Below are 11,778 nucleotides of genomic sequence, written 5' to 3'. Positions count from 1 at the left end.
ACTCTTTTAAGTGTCCAACTCCTGCTCATTCTACTTTTACTGAATCAAAGCAACTCTGATACTAAAATTGTAGGCTACATCGAAACTACTCTTGATTAAAATGACGATCCCCAAGAACAAAACCAGCATGAGGCCTGTGAATAGCAGGGCTAGTGCCCCCTTTTGTATCAAGACTGACTGAGAAACGAACTGGTTGGATGATGATTGACACGATGCTAAACAGTAAAAGCTGTGACAAATGAATGATTGTTCACAACCCAGCTGGCAGGGCCAAATTCACTTAGCAGGTTGTACTGCTAAGCTGGATGAATGGGATATGTTGTCTGTCTGACCGCCTGTTTGCCTGTCTGTCTGTCTTACTGACTGTCTATCTGTCTGTATGTCTATCTGTTCTGTACGCTCTGACACCTTTCTTCACACTCACAACCTCAGCAGACACAGGTACAGCAATCTCTCCTTAATCAGAAGATGGGAGGGATGTATTTATTTATGATTCATGTTTTTGCATCTGCTCAAGGTTTCTCTCTCTCTCTCTCAGCTCTGCTCTGCCTCTCTCCTCCCTCCTCTCTGTGTCTCTCCTCCCTGGTCGTCCTCTGCAGGCCTGCTCCTCTCTGCTGCAGAGAGGGGCTGCGTGACGTCAGTGAAGGCTGGAGCGGTTCCTTGGTTTGGAGCGGAAAAAAAAATGGGGAGAAGATTGCGAGGTGAGTGAGACGCACATTTCTTTCTTTTTTTAACCCCCTCTTCCTATCGCATTTGTGTTGCAATGTGTCTGCGTGTGTGCGCCCGCGCGTATGTGCTGTGTATGTTTTTGCCATTATCGCTTCATTGACGCCGCTGCTCCTGTGCAACGATTTTATGCAACGTCGTGAAGTAGAGTCCAGCGATGAGCCAGTGCTGCTGTGAAAACAGCAGAATACCGGGCACATGCCAAGCTGTCGCCCTGTCCTCCGAGAGGGCACAGCTGCTGCCATCAGCATCGCTGCGAATTAACCTGACTCCAGGCCCGTGTGTGCATATAAGTCATTACGGTGGCGTCCATCGCCGTAACATGACATTTGGTGATGCCGCTAGTCCACACCCACATGATATGCTGCTTGTGATTGATCCATGTGCAGTGCAGATATGACGATCAATAGGTTTTTTTTTTTCTTAGCGCTGAATGTGCCAGTGTTTACACACATCTTTAACCGCTTGTCAAGAGACAGCTTGAATCAGCCTCTCACACCAACAGGACACTTTGATGGGCCTGCTTGGCCTGGATGTGAGTGACTGTACCTGCTACTTCGAAATACTAAGATTTGGTGTATTGCAAGTTAAATAAATCCGTTTATTTAGTGCACGCAAAGCTGTAACCCGGAGGAGCATGATTTCACGCATAATTTTTATCATAAACTACATTCATTTTATTATCTTCCGCCAGTCAAGTTCACAAACTGAAGTCTTCCTGCTGAATAGACTTTTAATGCTCCTCTGAGCACACTTTGATTCAAGTTTTAAGTGTCAAAGGAAATCATGACTGTAATATTCACACTCTAATAATAATAATATTCCCACAGGACTCTTCAAACTCTCCTGGTTGGCAGGACACTGCTGAAGTGACAAACAGCCAGCCAGGGCTGCTGGAGTTTGGGAAAGTGTCATGTGACTACAGTGCATGGGAAATCTGACTCAAGAGTCAGTTGGCCTTAGCCTATATATGCTGCTGCTGTGTTTGTAGAATCTGATGTGACAAAAGTTTGAGCTGAAAAAAAGGAGAGATAACTGCATGATTAACACCTGAAAAGAAACATGTTTGATTGGTTTTCTGCAGAATGAGATGAGTTTTAACTCATAAGATAACTGAGCTTTTAAGCCCTTGACTGCTCTTCTGTTGAAGACAGAGTTGTGTTCTGTATCTGCACTGCAGAAGTATACAACATGCACACACATGCTACATGCCTTTGTGCAGTGTCCCTGACTGACTGCTTCAGTCACTTGTCCGGGACAATTTTTTTGACTGCATATCTGCAGTTCTCAGCAGTCATGTAATGTCACTGCAGACAGCTGGTTTCCCAACGATCACATGTCAGCAAGAATTCACACTAATGCAGAATACTTTACTGTCTGTTGTACAGTCCTTAGCACTGACTATTCCTACTGGTGTGTATGGTTACATTACTTTGTGCACGACTGTGTGTTTTCATTTGGTAAGCACGTGTGCGTGGCTCTTGGAACTGCAGTGGTGAATCCCATATTCATTGCTCACGATCCCCGAGCAGATAGAAATCATCTGCTGCTAGAAAACATATGAATGTGTGTTTACAATACTGTATTTTTGCCGTTTTGGGAAGATGGTTTTGTTTACATTTCTAACGATCTTGAAGAGTGTGTTTGTTGACATGTGGTATACATTTTCTATCTCTTTATTCTATGTACTGATTGACTGTTACAGTTAATGTTGCGTCTCTGGATGTGCGGTTCACAGATCAGACATAGATACAGACAGAGGGTAGGACCTGTCAGGATGCTGTAAGTCATCCAAAAAAACTTGCATTGAAATTCACATATTCCAGCGATATTTAAGTGCACGTCCTTATATTAGACACATGGGAAACATATATGCAGAATAAGGTTGGAGATATTCAGTATTTTTGTTATTGTCAACAAATCCCATTAAAAGACCAAAACCATCAATGCATCTCTCAAAAATGTCCAATCCAGCAGCCTCGCTATAACTCTTAACCTGCTTTTGAAGACAAATCTTCAGAAACAAGTAGCAAACATAAAGTTTCATTGTTAAAAAAGCTCAGTAATTTCCCAAAACAGCCAAGCGGTAGTTTATAGCAAACAGGAGTAAATTGTGCGTTTGTTGGGGACTATTTCACAACTGCAGCTTTGATGTGCTAGCAAGTATTTACACCACCATTAGTGTAAATAGTACCACATAGTGCTCGTATTCATCACAATGCAAGAACATGTCAGTCAGTGCAACAGTTTGGTATTTTTAATAGTTTCTGGACAACAATGGAGGTCTATGTCACACAGATTTAAAAGTTGATGTCTTTAAATGTCTTGTTTTGTCTGATCAACAGTCCAAAATCCAAAGATATTTAGATATAAAATAGAGAAAAACAGCAAATCCTCACACTGGATAAGGTGAAAGTTTTTGCTCAAAAAGTTAATTACTCAACCAGTTAATTGATTATAAAAATATTTGATTATTAATTTTCTGTCAATGTACCAATCGTTTCAGAAAATATATAATATAACCAGCCTTATCTTTCGAAGCAAAAACAGTGTGTCCTAGTGTGCCTAATGTGAAACTTGTTATTTCATTGTAATCAGACTGTTTTTCCCTTTAGCTAATCATTAATTTAAAACTCATTCTCAGAATTAATTTTCTGCTATAACAATGTGCCCATGCACAGCTGCCTGAGACATCTCTCAGCCGTTCTGTTATTGTTGCGCCTGCCTGCAAAATGGTGTTCATCCAACCATTGCATAGAGATCAAGGATCAGGCTCATGACTCTGGCCTTTGGGCATTCACACTTTTCTGACAGCTTGTGTCTGCCAAACGGTATGTGGAAAAATACAGATGCTAATGTGTAAATTGTGCAATATTTACATACTCATCGTTATTGTTTTAAGCTTTTTCAACCCATCAGATAATCACACAGGCCTTATGATTGACATGTTATCATTCTTTGTTAAATTCCCTCCCATTTGAAATCTCCCACCTTGTTAGACAGATAGCCGTATGTCTGCCCCATTGAAATATGAAATATTTACTCTTCACAGATTTCGTCACTCTACCAGCAACGTGAATATCATGCCGCCACCACACTCAGGATTAATGAGTATAAGAGGACCTCAGAGGCAGTCGAAATGTGCCCACAAATCATAGAGGCCATTTTCTGCATCATTTCCCACAGACATCCTTTATAGAAGCTTCCTCCCCAATCTTGTTTAGGCTAGCACAGAGGGCTTAATGTACTCACATAAGAAGCTTTTTTGTGTTCTTTTCAGTGGATGTGAAATCCTGAGAAAGTATAGTATCTTAATCCAGCTCTGGTTGGATAAGATACTGTAACTCTCCTGCATGACAGTGACAAATGTGTTAGCGAAACTATCGGCATAGCTAGCAGTAGCTTGGATTAATGCCACTAAATGCTAGGTAAACACTCCGTATGACTTATTATTGGATCTTATTACTTCTTGAGGAAACTGGAAGATCAACATATTCCTTTATTAACAAGCAGATATTAGTCTAATTTCCCTTCCATACCCGTGGAAATGAACAAACGAAACTGGACGTAACATATGGACATACATAGTGATCACAGCTGGAAGCAGAGCAGTTAGTGTGTTTAACAGCATCTTCCTGGCATGCACTGATGCTGTACATATCCTGGAGGATAACTGCTTAACAGAGCAGTCGTCTGGATCAATAGTAGACAGTGGTGAGCTGGGGAATGAGTCTGTCCATCAGCTCACATTTGTGAAAGTCATTCCATCTCATTCACTATCCCAGCCTCGTCCTGACCTGAGCTCCCATAATGATGCTCATTCAGTGTCACTGCAGTGAGAGCTGTGCCGCTTTAGCTTTCTTGTTGTGTTCAGTCTCCTTGTGGTCACTGAATGTTAATACTGCTTCAGTGGGTGCTGGCTGGGGCTATGTCATGAAATATGAAAGAGCATTTTACATGGTGTCTTCCTTTGTGCTTGTGTTAATGAAGTAAGGGCTAAATGAGAGATAGTTGCATACAGTAGTCATAAACAACTTTTAACAGTTAAAAAATAACTTATTTTACTAGTTTCTTTCTTTCTTTTTTGTGAAGGCTACGCTGAAAAAGTGGGGGGGGTGTATTATACTGGAAGATTTGACAATTATGTAATCACAAGTCATCAAGCAATAGTAATCAAGTCAGTCAGTCAAACAGTTTTACTCTTTGAATTACATGACTATTGGCTCTTAAGTTACAGAGAGAGACTGTTTCTTAAAACCTGCAATGAGAGATTTTTTTGTTACATGGGGGCAATGGAAACAAGTTGAGAACACAACACTGTCATATCATCACCTTTTCAGTTGATTTGGCGAACTTGTTAACAAACAGTTGCTTATTTACATATCCAGCAGTTACAGAGCAATAGCGTCATCCGGTATTCACCTCATTTGGTCTCTGATTTTGGTCTCTACCAAACCCTGAGGGAAACTGTGTGTCCACTGTGTTCTCCAGCTAGTTGCTAACTGTGTCTGTCTGCTGTTTGGTGTTGAGCTGGCAGTGTGCAGTGTTTTTAGTTTTAAGAACTTTTTCACTGAAAACAGCTGCCTGCTTCCACCAAAAACAACATGATTACAGCGGTGACAGTGAACCAGAGCAGCAAAATTGTGGGTCAGACAGCTCAACAATGCGCTATAAAGCTCTGTAAAGCCAAGAGGAGCTGCAGATTGGGGTGATAATTCTCTGTTGGTTCATCACTGTGAGCGACCTCTTCATGGGATGTTTGTAGGCTTAATGTTACTAGGCTGGCGAGAACATAAATCTTATGTTAGAAGATGACAAGCCCATGAGCCAGGAGTGTGTAACATTATGCAACTAAAAAACACGACAAAGAACATGAACAGTTTATTCGAATTATTTTCAAACAATATGTTTAAAGGAGCTATTTGTAAGTTCAAACTTCATTCCTTTACTCATCAAGAGCTTCTTCAGTGGTGGAAAGCAACCCTCTTGTCTTGTTTCTATTTCTATTCTTTTTTCCTACCGAAGTTAGCATGCTAACTGGCTAGCCCTGGCCCGGTTGGATTGTCTCATCACTTTTGGATACTGACTCACCATAGCATGCAGTATAAGTAGTATTATAACCTCTTGTCTTGCAAACAGTACAACAGCTGAAGCTCTTACCAATACTGGTACGTAAACAGCTGTTAACGCTAATGTTTGGTTTGTAACAACAGCAAAACTAACGAATAACCATTAAAATAAAGACTTGAAATAAATTGCTTCAACTCCAAATAAGAGCAGGACAAATGTGCTACTGCTAACACTGCTATAAAGTAGAGTGTCTCTCTTGAACCAGGCTAGACTCTTTCTAGAGGCAGAACTCAGCTCAAAACTTTGTAAATGACCACACAACTAAATGCACTGCTTAATGCTGATTCTTAGATGGTGTATGATAAATATGAGGTTATTTTTGGTAGTTATTTTGTTTGTTTTCATTGGTTTTGATTCAGTGTAGATGTTAGATATCCTACATCTGCCTATCTTTTAGTTCAAATATCCAAAAGCAGATGTTGAAAAAGAATGGGGGTCTCTGGGTATCACTGTCACATGAGATGAAATGTTTCGGTCTGATCTTGTTCAGAGGGGTGGTGCTCTGTGTAATGTCAGTGTTTTGAATCTTTTTCAACATACATGATTGGGGTTGCCCTTTGCTGTCAGGTGAGAAGCCCCAGGCTTAGAGGTTGTCCTGTCATGGCAGTCCCATGGCTTACTCAGGGCTAATACACTTTGACATGCTCATGTAAGAGCCTTGAGGGCATTAGGACCTTTCACTAAACCTTTTGTCGTTCAGTCTATAAAGGAGTCTATATGCTGTGTGTGTAGCCTGTCCTGTGAACATGTCAAAGCTATGAAGTGCTCTCCTCAACGTCGACTGCTGTCGGGATGTTTGCAGTCTTTAACACATTTTACACTGATCCCAGCGTACTGTATGTCATTCAGAGAAAACTAGGGTTGGGCAATACGATTAATTTGCTGCAATGTTATCTCTTTATTTACCTCGAGTTTAATTCTGGCGTTGGCTGTGAAAGTAATAACATGGGAGTGGGTGGAGCCCATTTCCAACATGAGAAAAACCAGCAGTGATCACAGCTCCATTGTTGAAGTGTAGGATGATGCTCGTGTCACACCTCTCATGAAGTCTTGGCACCTCCAGTATTATTTACAGTAGCATACTGCTAACTGCCAGTTCGAGTTCAGTGCCGCAGCATCCCTGGGTGAAGCTTTGCAGAGGACTGGTGTGATGGTTGTGAAACACCTTGAGTCACTCTCCTCCTCACACCTCCAAGCAAAACAAATCTTTATCAGCGAGCACAGGCACACAGGAATAAATCTCACCTGACTATGAGATAGAGCCCCAGAGCCGGTCTGGTGAACCGAGATTATGCGAAGCTGAGTGGCATTTTGCTTGTAACCAGTGACTTTTATTATTCATGAATGAATTTAGACCAATTTGGTCATTTGGTGTTCCATTTGGTGTTCCAACCAGAGCTGAACCTTTAACAGGCACATCTTTAGTGTAGCCTGAGGGCCAGCTGATGTTTTATGCACATGGTGCAGAGCTTAAGAATTCTGTTGCAGTGACTGCAGCATATAGGCCACTGTGCTTTCACATTTGTAAAAGACTTTGAATTAAATAATCTGTTATTGTAACGCATCTTATTGTGACTCTATACTTTTTGTAATGTCAGCTGATCCTGATGTTGGTAAAGGAGCTATTTGTAAGTTTTGCTATTGCTACATCGCCAACGTTAGCATTACACAAACAGCTGTTTACTTACCAGTGTAGAGGAAACTGTTGCGAGTTCAGTATCAAATGTAATTTCTTTACTTGTCTCCAGCCAGTAAGCAATCTTCTTGCTTTGCTTCTAATTCTATCACCTCTTTTTCCTCTACTGAAGTTTGTATACCAACTATCTTGCTCCGGCCTGGTTTACCTGTCTAGTCACTTTCTGATACAGAGTCACTATAGCAACCAGTCCTCCCTGATGAAGTAGCGCTCCTCAGAGGGGGTATTATAACGCCTTGTCTCATAAATACAACAATGGCTGAAGCGCTTACCAAGACTGGTAAGTAAACAGCTGTTAATCCTAATGTTGGCTAGCAATAGCAAAACTTACAAATAGCTCTTTTAAACAGTTCAGTCAGACATTTGCCTCAAGGAAATGACCATTTATAGAAAATGGTTATACAGTTAGATTTGGTGGAAAAGGCTCTGCTCTGTGAAGGATCCCCCAAAAGAATCAAAGCAGCATCAAGGATTGTGCTTCATGGGAGAACTAATCTCCCCTTAATGACTGCATAAATGAACATTACATTTTAGTTAAATCAACAATACCAAAAAATACAGCACATATGGACGATGTTGAGGCTGTGAAGGGGGGCTGCAGAGTGGTAATGAGGAGTGTCAGGTTAAAATGGTCCCACTGTACACCTGCATGAATGTGACTGGACGTTACTAGTCAGCTGATAGCAACCCAGCTGCGAATAAGTCTAAATGATTGTGAAGCATGAATATAGCAGCTGATGCCAATCAGGTAAAGCAAGTGCGACTTGAGTGCTCTGCCTGATCTCACTGTCAATAGTTCCTCTCACAGTGGTGACAGTGATGGGCTAGTTCAAGTAATGCTGAATGAATTTGATCTGTTTGTTATTTTCAGCAATTCTCCTACTATTCAGTAACCAGTGGTCTGAGAAAACTTCTCAAACCTCGCAAGGGTTTTAAACCTACTTGTTAACTTTCTGTCTTGTTTATAGAACTTGCAAGGCCTTTTAGATAAGTATGTCCTAAAGGATATTACATGGAATGAAAAAACATGCTTAGATGTAATAAATCAACAGAGAATCACAAAATGCCAAATGATTTAATACAGTATTCAAGAACATACAACAAAATGAGATACCCTGCAGATTGCCTGCACTTTCCACTTTTTGACCCAAAATGTTTTTGAAAGGACTGTATAAGTAGAAAGAGAGTTAAAAAGCGAGTGACCTTGGGTATGCTGAGTCAACGAGGGATCACCCGCTGAGAAGGTTGAGCGTGCAATGAGTGCTGGAATAAAATATTAATATATCCAGTAATGTAATAACATGGACCTGCAAAGCTTGTGGTTTGAAAAAGATGTTACTGGTGTTAGCCTCTGTCTTCTTCTCTTTAGTACATAAAATATTGCTGCGCTCGATACAACAGCACAGCAGGTACAATCAGGGTGTTTCTATGCAGAGCTGCAATAATGCGTCCCATTCCTCCTAATTACAACTGCTTAAATACTGCTGTGTACACAAACTGTTATCAAGTGACCACCACCTGTCATTTTAAAAGATGCAGTGTTCCAGGGAGAGAGTGAGAACGAGGGTGTGTGTCTGTGATCATTTCTGATATAAACAAAACATCTGATTATGCCAAAGACTGAATGACATTATTATCAAGGCACAACACTTCTCTGACTCTGAAGCTGATTCAAGACCTAAAAAAATCATATGGAGTACATTAGAAATATGTATGGAAGCTATATAAACAAATATGCAGCTGGAAACTATGATTTAGTGCTTATTCATTCTTGATTAGGACTGGGCGATGGATGTAATCAAATGGTAAATAGACTAAAGCCCTTCATGATTTTCCTCTCACACACACACACACACACACACACACACCAGACTTTGGATGGAAACCCGGGTCTATGGTGTAGCAGTCGCGTGTTTGTACCCTCGCTGTCCACCCCAGCCAGGTCCTGACCACTCTGACAATAAAATGTAGTACTACATTGATTCAAAAAATACCTCTGACCATAATCCAGTCAGCCATTACATTTGCCACCACAACATAATTGGGAAAACTATTTTGTAATATTTAGACGTAATTTACAGGAGATGTGGATGGAGCCCGACCCTGCAATTAATGGACAACCTACTCTACCTTCTGAGCCACAGTCAAAATACTGGGTTTACTTGAGGCATTTGGTTAGCGGTGGTAAAGATGAATTCTCTTTCTGATCACAGTCATACAGACACAGCTCTAGCTGTTCAATACCTAACCGTGAACTAACTTCAACTTGATGCAGACTCTGCTGGGTAAAACCTGATTCCTTTTACACACAACAGTTCGCTGATAACCGACATGTCACATCTCCACCTGCCTCTCCATCTCTCACTTGTAAAAAGAAGCTTTCTTCTTTCCAAACATGAATCAGACAGATCCTGAGGTATCTTTTCTCTGATCAGTTAAGTTACTGGATGGTGGTCTGAAAAGTTGGCTTACTTCTTAAAAATTTGGCATTTACATTTCTGAAGAAACAAATCAGATTTTCCCAGGAAATCTCCCTCCTTGTCTCCAATCTAGTGGAATGTATCTTGTTTTTTCCACATGTTTTGCCAATCAGTATCTAAAATGTAAATATTATGCATCATGTATAATTTATGCATACCGCTTGCACGATCCACATACTCCTCCCCGCCAGTGTGAACTACTTTAACAGTCTCTATCTGACACCTTCTTGCACCTTCCTTACTCACCCACACCTTTTCACTCCTTGTCTTTACCTTTATATATCTTTATTCTCTCTGTCTATTTGAGACCATTCACCTGTGGCTCCCCCGTGACTTTATATGTTCAGTAACCTTTTTATTTTTGCGGTAGAAATCGACTGTAGGAGTTGTAAACAGGCCTCTCCAGTTCAGGTTATTGCCCTGATGTAAACAGCAATAGATACAGAGCCTTTTTTGTCCTGATACTGTCTGTCTCACTCATGACCTTGTTGTAAAGAAGCATGAAGCCCTTGCTGTGTTTCGTATAGGTCTGTGTTTGCCTTGATTGGACAGACTTTAATGTTTCCATTGACCGTCTGAAAGCTTCTGTGGGATTAACATGCGATGAAAACGAGATTGTTCCAGTTTCTCTGCAAGGAGCCTTTAAAAAGTAAATAAACTAAAGCCCTTCATGATTAAAAGTCTGCAGAATAGGGTTTCTCAAGAAATGGAAGTAAAACAACCACTCAGGGTAATATTTTCAATGGCTTGTCATGTCAGTCAAGAATGTGTCCTTTAGCCGTAATAGTACTGAGATCTTTACTAATGCTTCTGTATTCATATCAGCCCACGACTAACGAGACACAGACAGACAGAAAGTGAACACGGTAGATAAGCAGTCCATATGAGATGTATGGCACTTCTTAATGCTAGATACTATACCGCTTCCTGTGATATTTTGCCATAGCACCAGATGGCTGCTCTGTAGAATCATCATTACAGAGAAAATCTGTGTTTGTTTGTATCCCAACACTACCGCGACAAAATGTGGCCCCTGGCCCCTGATTGGTGCAGGAATGAGAAAGAGGTATTTGGCATTTTTCCTACAATCCTACTGCTTCAACTGAATTTTAAATGGTCTCTTGTATATTTGATCACTATTGGGCCACACAACCTATCAGTTAACCTCACCGCTGACAGTGTGTAAGAATTCGACAGGCATGCATCAAAGGACTGATGCGTATTGCTGTGAGAGAACACCACTGACTGTATTCGACAGGATCCTCTCATGGTAAAGCCTCTCACAATATGTTTCCTACAGTGGGAAGTAAACAGACAATATGTGAGAAAACACAAAAAAGCTTCTCTTGATGTGTCAGTCTGTGTAAAACCACAGTAACCACAGTGTGCAAATGGTATTTTTGTGATTTGATTTTCACTTGTTTTTTTTTTTTTATATTCAAAATGGATTCTGATAATCGTGGAAATGAAAACTCCAAAGTTGTGAATGTTGTAGATTCTGTGTTTTTGCTGTGTGTGGCGGGGTGCTGTGCTGGTAGAAAAGGAGACGGAAAGACATGAGTATGTGTTTGTCTTATGAATGAAACACGCACCCACTATTCACTAGTCCACATTAAGTAAAAGTCCTCTGCGATGTTTCAGCTGAGCTGCATTGGCAGGATGTGACATGTGGCTACCAAGCAGCCTCACGTCCTTCCATTTCCTGACTGGTTAAATACCTCACTTAGTAATTTTAAGCAGATGGGA

The 11,778-nt window shown here is 40.8% G+C and overlaps 1 protein-coding gene across 1 annotated transcript in view; it reads left to right on the top strand.

Moving 5' to 3' along the window:
- Positions 1–566: 566 nt before the first annotated feature.
- fbxo41 (F-box protein 41) overlaps positions 567–11,778 on the top strand; it is a 48,477-nt gene continuing 37,265 nt past the window's right edge. Inside the window, exon 1 of the mRNA XM_056372228.1 lies at positions 567–701. The gene's annotated coding sequence lies outside the window, so the exon portion shown is untranslated. The remainder of the gene's footprint in view (positions 702–11,778) is intronic.

Source organism: Seriola aureovittata, chromosome 3 (assembly GCF_021018895.1).
Source record: "Seriola aureovittata isolate HTS-2021-v1 ecotype China chromosome 3, ASM2101889v1, whole genome shotgun sequence".
Classification (NCBI taxonomy): Eukaryota; Metazoa; Chordata; class Actinopteri; order Carangiformes; family Carangidae; genus Seriola; species Seriola aureovittata.
This window is presented reverse-complemented; position numbering and strand designations above follow the sequence as displayed.